The following is a 13751-nucleotide window of genomic DNA, read 5'->3' as shown; positions in this document are numbered from 1 at the left end:
AAGGCCTGGGAGCCTCTAATGTTGCGTAGGCACCGCGGCGCAGGCTGAGATGCATTACGGCTCGTATCCCCTAGAAGAGAGTCCCAAGGCTCTCTGAATTGTAATGCGCACCGGCCCTGAGGGGCTGGGTCGAGGCTCAAATAGGGAAAAATGTCCAAAACATGGTTTTAAGCTCGAGAACCCAAACTTGAGGGCTCGAGAAGGATTCTACTACCCAGTTTAGTAAAATTAGAGGTCCTGGAGGCTAGAATACTCTTATGAAGTTCTTAATTGGTTTAGGGCTTGATGGATGTTTATTATTATTGCGTTGTGACTAGGTTTTACCGCCAAGGCTCGAGTTTAGGGGAACGTGCTCGAGTTTAGTCAGTCAGCTCGGAACACAGGTAAGAAAACAGTTTGTGCCCATAGAGCAGGGCATGGCTCGATTAATTGTGTTTAATGTTGTGTGTGAATATTTGTACTTGTTATGCTATGTTTGCATGATTATGATTGATCGGCGAAGGCTAGGAACGGCGATAAGCATGCTAAATGCAAGTCAAATGGCAACAAGCATGTTGAATGCAGGCCACCATGGCATGGCCATTTAGGGTGTTGTACTCACCTATTCGATGAAGAGTGTGAACCCAGTGCCTGGTATAGCACCTGGGTCGGCATAGGTCGTTATGTGAATAGTGTATTATCTGTTTAAATTTGTGTATTTTACTGGATTGAATTGTCATATACTATGTGTGGAGTTTTCTTGCTAGGCCTTGGCTCACGTGTGCTCTATGTTGTAGGTAAGGGCAAAGGAAAGGCCGACCAAGCATGAGTTGGAGAGCATGGAGCGGCGTGTACATGTTCGGCCTACCTGGCCGCCACGACCAGGGTTGTTTTGAGGGACATGTTGTAAACATTTTATTTTGTCGCTTAGGTCGACTATACCTTAACTTTTGAATTGTAAATTCATTTTGAAATAGTATTTGGGATCCCAATGTATCACTTTTTATAACTTTAATGCATGTCCAACCCTTTTATACTTAATTTTCATTAAATGAGTCTTTATTATGATTTAATCACATTACTCAGTCTAAAACCTTGATTAGCGAGCTAATGGCACATTTTAAAATCACATTGTAATGGATCTAAGGTAGTAAGGCATTGCAATGACCAGCTCAACAAGATCTACCGATAGCTCTCTACTATTTACTTCCACCGGTAATGACCTAACCCCTCTCTTAGAGACTACCGGATTCCCAATAGGCAATAAGGTCCCAAATTCCACTACATAGTATTCATTTGGCCTACACAACCTATCAATCACCCTACTAGATACAAAGGAATGTGTAGCCCCAGAATCAATAAAAATAGAATAAGAAGTTCCAGCAATAGAAAGTTAACCTGTCACTACTAAGGGTCGAGCCTTAACCTCTGATTGTGTCAATGCGAACACTCGAGCTGGAGCCAAGCTGGAGCCTTCTTTGGTTCTTCCTTCTTCACCCTTGGGAAATCTTTCTTAAGGTGCCCAACTGTACCACATAAAAATTGATCCTTTGCCTGGCACTCTCCCAAATGATGTCTTCTGCATCTGGCACGTTGTGGATAAGCCCTCCAGCTCTCATTGCCGCCCTGGCAGCCAACTTGTATACTCTGCGCCCTTCTATCTGGACTTGGAACTGCAATGGTATCTGGGGTCTTTCTCTTCTGGTCACTAGGGCCTCTGCCCCTACCAAATCCAAAAGAGGGAGGTCCCATCCTCCTAGTATCCCTTCTCGTCGCGTTCTAATGCCAGATCTTGTTCTTCGCGCCCTCAGCAGTAAGGGAATTCTCCACTACCTGAACATAAGTCAACACTCTAGGTACTGAAGTAATTTTAACATCCCGAGCTATCATAACGTTTATCCCTCGAACAAATCTCTCTTTTCTTATCACATCAGTTGGCACAAAGTCTACAACAAACTTGGCCAACCTATCAAATTTTAGGGTGTACTCTATAACAGTCATGATGCCCTGCACTAGATTACTGAACTCATCAGCCTTTGCAGTTTTGACTGCATCATTATAGTATTTCTCATTAAATAGTTCTCTGAATTCCTCCTAGCTCAGGGTTTTTACTTCTTTGGTTTGAGATATCACTTCCCACCAGATTCGGGCATCCTTCCGAAACATGAATGTGGCACAGGCCACTCTTTCATTACCTGCCACCCCCATAAAGTCCACGATGGAGGTGGCCATACTTATCCACTGCTCAACTCGCAGCGGATCTGGCCCTCCCTTAAAGGTAAGAGGGTGTTGTTTCCTGAAGCGCTCATAGAGAGGCTCACACCTGTTTTCAGCCCCTGGCTGTTGCTATAATACCGGTGCCACAACTGGTGCAGCGTTCCCTACTAGAACCTACTACTGTCTCAACAGATGGATTTCTTCTTCCTACCTCTGTATCCCAGCTTGCATATCAGGAAGCACATGTTACTAGTTCTCAAAAGCTGGCAGAGGGTTCTGAACCTGGATGTTGTCTCTAACCTGACTTCACGCGTCAGCTGGTTCATTTGATTACCCTGGAACCATACTTCCAAGTCTATCTGCAATCAATGAGTCGGCACATTAAGCAACAATAACGGTGCCCAGCACCACTCCCACGGTCCAAGACCAAACAATTAAGCATACACATGCAACAACAGTGTTAATAAGTAGTTCAATAGCTTTCACATACAACAGTCATGCTAATAAGCAAGTCAGTTTATATTCATGCTCAATCAGGGTGCTAATAAGCACATTCTTCAATATTCATAACAGTAATAGTGCTAATAAGCACATCCTTTATCATTCACACGACAGCACAGGGCCAGGCCCTATCAGTATAACTCATGCTTCCTAACCAAGCAAATAAGACATCCATATATCAAATATGCATGTAAACACAGATTAACACAAATAGTTACCGAACCCTAAGTCGAGCTTGTCTTCAGCGGTGAGTGTGCATGCCCAGCCAATCTTCAGGAACCTGTAAACCTAAAATGCTCTAATACCAAGTTGTAACGTCCTCCTAATCCAGGATTGTTACACTGTGTAATTTAAATAGTGCTTAACTCGCTAAACGAGTCATTTGGACTTAATCGTGTAATTAAAACTAACCACAGGTTCAAGTACTAAAAATTTTGGTCAAAAGTCAACCATTTCATTACAAAAAAATTACTTCTATACATGGGATCCCAATATAGTTTAAAACAGTTACGACCCAAAAATGTATAAAAAAAAGCCAACCTAGGCGGCAAAATTAGGGTCCAATTGATAACCTCGGTCATGGCGGACGAGCAAGCCGCATATGTACACTCTGCCCCTGAAGCTCTCTAACTCATGGTTGGTCCAAATTTTCCTTTCCTTTACCTACACCATTTAGCACCCGTGAGTCGAGGCTCAGTAAGAAAACATAATCATACTTATAAGCAGAAATTATTATATCACATATTCATAATTAGCATGCCTAGCAGTAATAACCCTACTCATGCATGCAATCACTCCAGATAAGTCACTATAGATTCAAATTAGGGCCTATTGCCCATTCTCTCATATAACCAACCTTAGAGCTGGCCAAGCAAGTCTGATGCTTAGCATTCCAAACGATCATATGGAAGTTCAAGCGTATATCTCACTTCCGGGTTAGCTTAACCCTATCGTCTAGCATTTAGCACACTATTGTCGCCCTTGACTCCTAAGCTGAGCCTTCAAACCCTCGATTTATAAGCCAAGTCCCTTGACCTTCGAATGATAAGTTGAGTATTTTAACTTTCAACTGATAAGTCGAGTCCTTAACCTTCGACTAATAAGTTGAGTCCTTAAACTTCGACTGATAAGTTGAGTCTTCAACCTTCGACTGATAAGTCAAGTTTTTAACCTTCGACTCGTAAGTCGAGTCATTTAAAATAGAGATGTCCTTGTATTGAGCCAAGCTCTTCATCAGATAACACAGATGAATCCTTAACTTATAAGCTGAGCTTCCCAATCAAATATACAGGCAAGCAGTTATTACATAACACAGGTAAGCACAATGCATTTAACATGTTATTAAAACATTCTTAGCATAGTAATAATCATGTACTATAATCGGGCCAAGCCCTAAAAACAGACCAGGTGCAGTTTTCTTACCTCAAGTCTTCAGTAAATAGTGTTTGATGACCCCTAAGTAGCATAACGGTTCACCCTAGTCACAACCATAACAATGAATAACTATCAGGAATTGAACTAATAAAGGCCTCAGAACGAAGTCCTAGCCTCTGGAACCTTGCATTCTACTAAGTCGGGTAGTAGAATCATTCCCTAGCCCTTAGGTTTGGGTTCCCAGCTCCCTACACCCAATTTCTCTCACTTCCCCTATTAGAGTCGCGGCGCCCCCTAGTTAGGGTCGCGACGCAACAAGTCATAGAGTCCCTGAGCCCAAAACCATAGGGCACGCGCCACAGTGCAACCCACCTGGTGCCACGGCGCCAAGGTAGTTCGAGGCACCTGCTTGTCCCTCTGAGTTCATAAGGGTCGTGGTGCCCAAGAATAAGGTCGCGACGCAACATAGCAAACTCATAAAACTAGTGATTTTAAGAATCGCTAATCCTCCAAAAACCATCCCAAAACATGGTTTTCACCTATTTCGACCATAATAATGGTCCTAGCAGCCCATAATCATCAAAACCGATCTTAAAACTCAATCCAAACCTCATTAAACTCAAATTTCAATCAAGCTCTAAAAACACTTAAAAAAATAGAACTCAAACTCCAGAACTCGAATTGCCTCTGTTAAACGTGTTTCCCTAGGCGATTCCTAATCTTCCACAGCTTCCAACTTGCCCTTAATCCTCTTAATACTCAAGAGTTCTTAAAGAATCTCAATTGGAAAGATAGAGAGAATGAGAGAGAGTGTGTAATATGTTTCTCTGTTTTTCCCCTGTTTCTGGAGGTAATAACCTCAATTGTATACTAGACTAAGGGTCCAAAAAGACCAAAGTGCCCTCAAGGAAACTCTCTCCTCTCAACGCCCCTCGAGGGCGCAAACGTCAATTACACTCCTGTCTCACATAATACTTGAAATTCCTAGTTAATTCCCCTAAACCCGAAATATTACTAACTCTCCCAAAAATTTGACTCATACCCTCGTGAGTCCTGATAACTCATCGAATTACCGAAATACCTCTTGACTAACCCCGAGTCGGGTATAAATTCCTCATTGTGACTAAACCACTTTCTTGGTCGAAAGGACCAACTCTTGCTGAATATCTCAAATATATCCACATAATATTGTGGTCTCATTCACATATTATAATATAATGAAAATTAGACCCTCAACGAGTCAAAATTACAAATATGCCCCTTTAAATAAAAGTGGGCTTGTTTCGCACATTTAATACCCCTAAGTATGCACAATCAACCCATGCAATTCACATTATCACATCAATATCCAATTAATTCACATAGTATTCGAATATTGTGCTCTCGAACCCCTAATCAAGGCACTAAGCCTTATTAGGAATTTTGGGACATTACAAACACTGTGAAATATGAATAGGGCCTCAAGGCGGCTCTGCTTCCATCCCCCTATGGAAGGTTTCTAGACATATTAATACCAAGGTTGGCTTCTTACAAAGATAGGAAAGAGTGATGTATTTTAGGCTTGACCGACCATAAAGAGACACTAACTAAGTTAATTCATGAATTCTGAAATAATGAGTTACACTTACAAATATGCAATTAAGCTTTAGAAGTGGATAATTGTATCTTGGCCAAACTAGTTGTACTTTATTTTTAAAAAAGAAAATAAGAGTTATTTTAAGTTTCAAATAGTAAAGATAAGATTGTCTTATAAGCTATTTGAATTTAACATGACTGGCCCTAAGGCGGCACTTTAATTATTAGGTAGTTTTATCATGAAATAGTAAATGCTAAGTTTATGTGTTTTAATTGTTGCATTCATGCATCATATTTACTTTCCAAATAATTGATATTTTTAAAATAGTAATATTATTGTATTTTATTTCTTTCAGTAATGTCGAATGATGGCAATCCAATTACTGATTTACTTTCACTTGAAAAACTTAATGGTGATAATTTTATAAGATGGAAATCAAATTTGAATTTAATTTTAATCTATGAGAACCATAAATTTTTCCTAAATGAGGAATGTCCTAAAGAGCCCGCTGCCAATGCCCCGAAGAATATTCAGGATAAATATGATGTCTGGATTCAATCCAATTATAAGGCTAAGTGTTACATGCTTGTGAGCATGAATGATGTTCTAAGAATAAAGCATGAACCCATGTAAACTGCTTTTGAGATAATGGAATATCTGCAGGCCATGTTTGGGCAGCAATTGGATCAAAGGAGACATGAGGCTACTAGAACCTACATGACTACTAAGATGAAGAAGGGTGTTTCTGTTGGGAAAACTTATACAAGATCTTGTTTATTTTCATGTAAATCTTATATTAAACAAATTAATATAAGAAAACCTAAAACATGTTTCTAAAATTGAATTCATACAAAGATAATGATAAGAATACTTACATTATTTAGCAATGGAATGACTGAGTCCTTCCTTCAGTTTCTCTAACCCTTGTATCCTTTTTGTCGCATAGTATTACCAAGAAACTGAACCGTTCTTCAATTTTCTTCACAGCCTTCCAAAGTATCCTTAGAATCTCCTAAACTAGGGTGGGCAATTCTCAACACATGAGATAGATACAGAGAGAAGAAGAGAAAAGAACAATGAGGCTTAGAAAATGACTTATGTTTATAGAGAGAATCTAAAAACAATCAGAAAACCAGTGATTAAACTTATGTTTTCAACTCTCACTGAGCACTCCTTTTATAGACTCAATTAGGTCATTTAATTTAATTAAAAAATCAATAAAATAGTAGATAATATCAGCCCTAGGTCGAAATTATCATGGGCTTTAGGCCCGTGAAATTTCTCATTTGCAAACTTTTCTTTCTTGTCCAGCTACTTTAAATTCTTCTGGTTGATCCATATAAATGACTTTGTCAAGCTTCCCATTAAGAAAAGATGTCTTGGCGTCCATTTGTCAGATCTCATAGTTGAGAGCAGCTGCTATGGATAGGAGGATGCAAATGGACTTGAGCATGGCTACTGGACTAAAAGTTTCCTCATAGTCCACACCTTCTCTTTGGGTATAACCCTTTGCCACAAATCGAGCTTTATAAGTTTTGATATTTCCATCAACACCTCGTTTCTTCTTGTAGATCCACTTGCACCCAATGGCCCTAAAGTCACTAGGTACTTCCACAAGATCCCAGGCTGAATTTGAGTACATGGACTCCATTTCCTATTTCATGGCTTCGAGCCATAGTTCCTTTTCAGGGCTAGCCATTGCTTGTTTGAAAGACAACGGATCATCATCACTAGCGTCACCAACAATCATATTAGTTTCACTATCCAAACTATAGTGAACTGGGTTCCTAGAAACCCTCCCACTACGACGAGGCTCTGTGACTGTTTGCTCAGGAACAATGGTACTTTCTTCATTTAAATCGACTTGCGTCGGTTGGACATGTAGAGTGGGAATTCATCATTAAATCTTGTTGATGACGATGGACCATTGGTTGGAGTCAATTCTTTAACCATCTCCTCTAAAACTACTTTGCTGCGTGATTTGAAGTTTTAGACGTAGTCATTTTCTAGAAAAGTAGCATTCGTAGAAGTAAATACTTTATTTTTTGAATGACTATAGAAAAGTCCACCGCAAGTACCTTTAGGATAGCCAACAAACATGCAAACTTCAGTTTGCGATTCTAGCTTTCCCTCCTTTTTCCTCAGGACATGGGTAGGACACCCAAATTCTGTAATGGTGTAAACTAGGTTCACGACCATTCCAGAGTTCTAAAGGTGTTTTGGGGATTGATTTAGACGGCACGACATTGAAAATGTCATTCATAGTTTCAATTGCATGACCCCAGAAAAAAGTTGGTAGAGTTGAGTAACTAAGCATGCATCTAACCATTTCAAATAAAGTCTTGTTCCGACGTTCTGCTACAGCATTTTGTTACGAAGTACCCGGGACAGTAAGTTGTGATAAAATCCCAAGTTTAGTTAAATGATCTTGGAACTACATATCCAAATATTCTCCACCCCTATCAGATCGCAAGATCTTTAATGTTTTACCTAATTGGTTCTGAGCCACTGCTAGGAATTCCTAAAACTTTGAAAATGTTTCTGATTTCCTATGCATTAGGTAAAGACATGAGTATCTAGAGTAATCGTCAATGAAAGTGATGAAATACTCAAAACCACCCACGGCTTGTACATTCAAAGGTCCACAAACATCTGAATGAACAAGTCCAAGTGGTTCTTTGGCCCTATCACCCTTTGCAAAGAATGGACACTTGGTCAGTTTTCCTTCTAGACAAGATTCACAGATAGGTAATTCACCTAAGGTGAGTTCCCTCAAAGGCCCGTCCTTTGTAAGTCTTTGAATTCTATCATAGCCAATGTGACATAGTCTCAAATTCCATAAATACGTCATGTTTTCGTTTTCAGTCTTTTGACATTTATTGGTCCTAGGTTTAGCTACTTTGAATAAATCATTGTTAAGAGCGAGAGGTTCGTTAGGTCGCAGAATATAAAGCCAATTTTCCAAACATGAAATACATAATTGTGATCCATTGAAAGAAATAGATATATTAGAACTTTTGAAAGTCATAACAAATTGTTCTAATTGCAACATGGAAACTGAAATTAAAATTCTACTAAAATTTGGAATAAAAAATACATCAATTAAAATTAAAATTTTATTTTTGAACTTCAGATGAGCTCTTCCTCTAGCTTGGGTCGCAACGAACACTCTGTTTCCTACTCTAAGCTTTAAGCCGCCTTCGTCCACTTCCTCCCACGATTCAAGAAGCTTTGTTTTTAGCTGCTAGAAACTTGGGACAATCTTGTTTCCAATGCCCCTTCTCTTTGTAGTGAAAACACTTACCTTTACCTTTCTTTTTTTCTTGTTCTTTCCCTTAGGAATTTGTGCATTTGGTTGTGCACTCGTCTTTGCAGGCTTGGGGTTGTCCTTTTGTCCACCTTTCCTCTTGTTTCCACTTTTCGAAGACGAAGCATGGTTAGCTTCAACCTTAGCTGGATCAGCAGCAGTAGTAGTAGTTTTCTTCTTTTCTCCTCCCTTACTTGCTCCTCCCATGATAGACTCAAAAGTCGGAAGCTCATTCATGAGCTGCGTCAGACCATAGTTGAGTTTATTCAACACATAGTTGGTGGGAACGGCAGGAAAGCTAGAGAGAGACTGTTGAGGATTAAGCGGACTTAAGTTTCCTCATCTATTGTTGCTCCATGCAGTTCAGCTTCATGAAAGTAGTTGGTCATCTTGATTAGGTGATCACGAACATGTTGAGATGGTGCCATCCGAGCATTGGCATATTTCTTTGTGGCCTCAAAACGTGTCTACGTTGAATTGGCACCAAACATGTCTTGGAGTTGATCCATGATTTCGTAGGCCATCTCGACATTCTCCATCTTTGTCTTGAGAATATGGACCATACTAGTCAACATGTAGTACCGTGCCTTGTTTTTAGCCGCCTGCCAAAACTCATACTTATCCCTCACAGACTTGGTAGCTCCTTCAACTAGAACTTCCAGGGATTCCTCAGTCATGACAAACTTGGAGTTGTCACCAATCAACACAATGTTGATGTTTTTCTTCCATTTAAGGAAGTTATCTCCAATGAGTTTCTCCATCGACAGTTGAGAAAGGATAGGAGTAGACACAGCCATAATTAAAACTACCAATTATCAATAAAATAGAAATCAATCACTTTTGCTCACTAAAACTTCTATTCACACAAAATTCAAGAAATAGCACAACATATACCAAAAATATGTAAGATATGAGAAAAAATACCAAAAACTATCATATCTCTATTTCTTTAGGTTTTTAACTAATCTATGATATCCTTGTCCCGGTTGGCAAGAGTAAAAAATACCAGTAGTTAAATAAAGTTGTAAACTTATTTAATAATGGACACCATTATTAACAACCTACTATTCGATCAAAATAAGAAAACAAAATTTGCTTATTTTATGAGCTAGACCCCGGTTTCGATAATCAATAGATTTAGTCCTAGTAGTCACCGTAGGGGTGAGTCTAGTAGAATTTGACCTATAATTATTTATCTTTCGAAATTTAACCTTGTCAAAATAACCAATGAACACCATCCGTAGGGGGGTGAATCAAAGCGTATCGAGGCCCCATTAAGCTATTGACTTTGTTAAACCAGCAGTGGAGATCGAATATAATTCTTAAAATAAGCTCATTATTAAATTAAAAAATAGTATTTTTATTATTTATTATAAAAAAAATCAATGACTATGGTTCTTCAAAAAATTGTAAGATTAGAATTTTTTTAAACCAAAGTCCTATAATTTCCTATTAATTCTAAAGTGTCAAGTTAGTTTACGTTAATTTGAAAAATATTAATTTAACTTAAATAGGATTTATCAAAAATTAACAAATTTAATTTCAATCTCATTTATTAAAAAAATATTTTATTAATTTGTTTGAAAAACATGACATTTTTAAAAATTTAACCAGTTATAAATTTTTAAAACAAACATCATTTGCTGTTTTTTTTTTTTTAAAATATCTTAAACAGTTAAACAAATTCAAATATCTATAAAAATATCCAGTCAACAATTTTTCAAATTTCAAATAATTTAAATATTAAAATCCATAGAATAATCAGATATCAATATCTTCAACTATCAGTTTTTTTTAAATATCGTAAATATCTGATAACTTAATTCTAATATTTTAATATATTAAAATATTTAAAATTAATTAGTTAACCTATTTTAAATTTGAATTTGAATCTTTGTAGAAAATATCTATATTTAAAAGATCAAACAACAAAAATATCGTATTTCAAAAAAGATATTTCTAAATAATAGTAAATATCTTATATTTTTTTATAAACCTATTAAAAAACATTCAAAAATCAAATTTTAAGAAAAAAAATTAATGCAGGTCGCGGCCAGTGAAAACTGGTGGTCGTGGCCACGGGACAAAACTGGGCATTTTTCGCATCCTGGCCGCAACCAGGGGTTAATGGTGGCTGTGGCCACTGGCCCCTGTTACCCAGGCTGCGGCTAGTAAAAATTGGTGACCGCGACCACTGACTGAGAAAAAAACATTTAATAAAATTTGTGTAATTTTTCTAGCCAAAAACGTTTTCTAAATAGTTTTTACCATGTTTTACACAAAGTAAAGCATATATAAAATTAATGGCATAGAAAACATAACAAAATAACCTAAAATTGCTAATAATCACATAAAATTCAATATGCTTCATAGAAACATGAAATCCATCCAATTACTCAACACATCAAATAACTCAATTTTACCATGTTCATGCATGAAAATAAACATTACAATAGGCTCTGAGGCCAGTTGTTGGGAAAACTTATACAGGATATTGTTTATTTTAATATAAATCTTATATTAAACAAATTAATATAAGAAAACCTAAAACATATTTCTAAAATTGAATTCATATAGAGATAATGATAAGAATACTTACATTATTTAGTAGCGGAATGACTAAGTCCTTCCTTTAGTTTCTCTAACCCTTGTTTCCTTTCTGTCGCTGAGTATTACTAAGAAACTGAATCGTTCTTCATTTTTCTTCACAACCTTCCAAAGTATCCTTAGAATCACCTAATCTACAATGAGATGGGACTAAAATACCGTTTTACCCCTCATTATATTTTATCCTTAAAACACTTAGTTCCTTGTAAATGATATTTTAGTAAACTAATATTAATTATTGAAATGAGATCTCTATCATTTAGCACCTTTAACCAAACTAAAAGGAAATCATCGTTCCACTTCTTCATTAGAAGCTATAGATGTTCATATCTATGATTAACACTCCCACTCAATTACACTACCGAGTTCCCAAGATGTAAGTATGGGCTAGTCCGTAGGGTAAGCTGGTAACGAACAAGTCAAAGAACTCAAATAATACAATCAGTTAGAATACTAACCATTCAGAATTAAGATTTAATTGACCTATGGTCAACTATATGATATGACTAGAATAGATAATAACGGTATGTTTACTTATCCTATCTACTGTCAATATCGGTACAGTTCGATGTAACAAATACATCTGATCTTATCTACTTTGCTAATGTTCTGGAAAGAACATAACACTGTGATGTGTAAGTAGAACATAACATAGATTGGCAAGTCAATGTAAATCCTGTGCACTGACTAATCTTAGGACTAACTTATTTTGAACATATAATCATATTTATATTCCACTATGATTACGTCACTATAAATATGATTAGTTATATGCTCGGGATTTAATAGAAGTTTATATTAAACAAATAATCATGAAAATAAAACATATGAGCAAAGGGATTGACCATGTTAAGAAATGATTTCTATTCTTGTATTGATAATAAATGAGATTACAAAGAAATTGGGTTTTAATTAGGGCATAAACCCCAACAGTTTATGTGCATGAACATGTCCGCCATCCGAAGAGACAGTTGCCTCCTCGAGGCTTTGTGCCCCTCGATGATGTGACTTCTTTCCACGAGAGGTGGTTCTACCAGTATGAAACCAATACAACTCAGGATATGGGCAAGCTCATAAGTGAGTTTGTGCACCCGGTGCTTAACCCAGAGGAGCACTCCAGCGGTGGGGCTTCTAGAGAAGCCCACGTGCTCTCGACCTTGTCTCTATTTTTAATTTCACAAGTGTTCCCCTTGATTCTATAAGTACTGACTCTGTAGTTTCTCCTTGTAGATCATATGGATTTGGTGTACATTTCCCATGCCACTAGGGGATTTGTTGCAGGACCAAGGGGATCTACAACTATAGGATCCCACAGACCCCGTGAGAGGATGGAATCCATCCCCTAAGAGGTAGCGGGTGAAATCTCTGTCAGCTCAAGGTGATGAGCCTCGGGTGGAGGACACACTTGTCTTTGAAGTTTCTTTGGGTGGATCTCCTTTTGATGATGTCAAAGGAGTCTCTGGGGCTACTAAAATCCCCAAAGCTAGTGGAGCTCTTGAAGGGGTGGAGAGCCCAGTTGTCGAGAACACCCCTGCCTGCTTGCGTACACAGAGCGGTACGAAGGGGCGCTCCTTGAGCACTACGAGGAGATGGTGGAGCACTTTGATGCTCATATGGAGGAGGGTAACAAAGCTCTGGACCAGATAGTTGATGACCTCTGTTAGCTTAAACCTCCAAAGGAGTGGCCTCTGGAGCCTCTGATAGGTTGGGCTCAACTGAAGACCATATTTGTCGATAGGCTCGGCGAGGTCGTTGCTCCGCTGGCGGCAGAGCTCCTTCAATGGGTTAGCTCCACTATGTGAGAGTTAATCGCTCGCAGCTTCATCAAGTTGGGCAATGACAATAAGGCCTCCCTCGTCTCCACATGTCGATATGCCAAAGTGAGGATAAGTTACTTTTCCATAGTTTGTGCCTTTGTCTAGTATTGTAATTTTTTACTTTTACTGACTTAGCGCTTATTCTTTTTCAGTCAGCTTTGATGGCCCAAAGACTGAGGAAATTATGATGGATAAGCTGGCCAGTCTTAAGGCCAAGGCAATTGCGCCACCGGAGGAGCTGGCCCAACTAAGGTCGACGTTGGAGGAGGAGAAGGCCCGTTCTTGGGCACTCGAGGAGGCAGCAACCAAGGCGGCCGAGGAGGCCAAGGTTGCTAAAGATGAGGCCCATAATGCCCAGGAAGAGGCCCAGAAA

This window comes from Humulus lupulus, chromosome 1, assembly GCF_963169125.1.
Source record: "Humulus lupulus chromosome 1, drHumLupu1.1, whole genome shotgun sequence".
Taxonomy (NCBI): Eukaryota; Viridiplantae; Streptophyta; class Magnoliopsida; order Rosales; family Cannabaceae; genus Humulus; species Humulus lupulus.
This window is presented reverse-complemented; position numbering follows the sequence as displayed.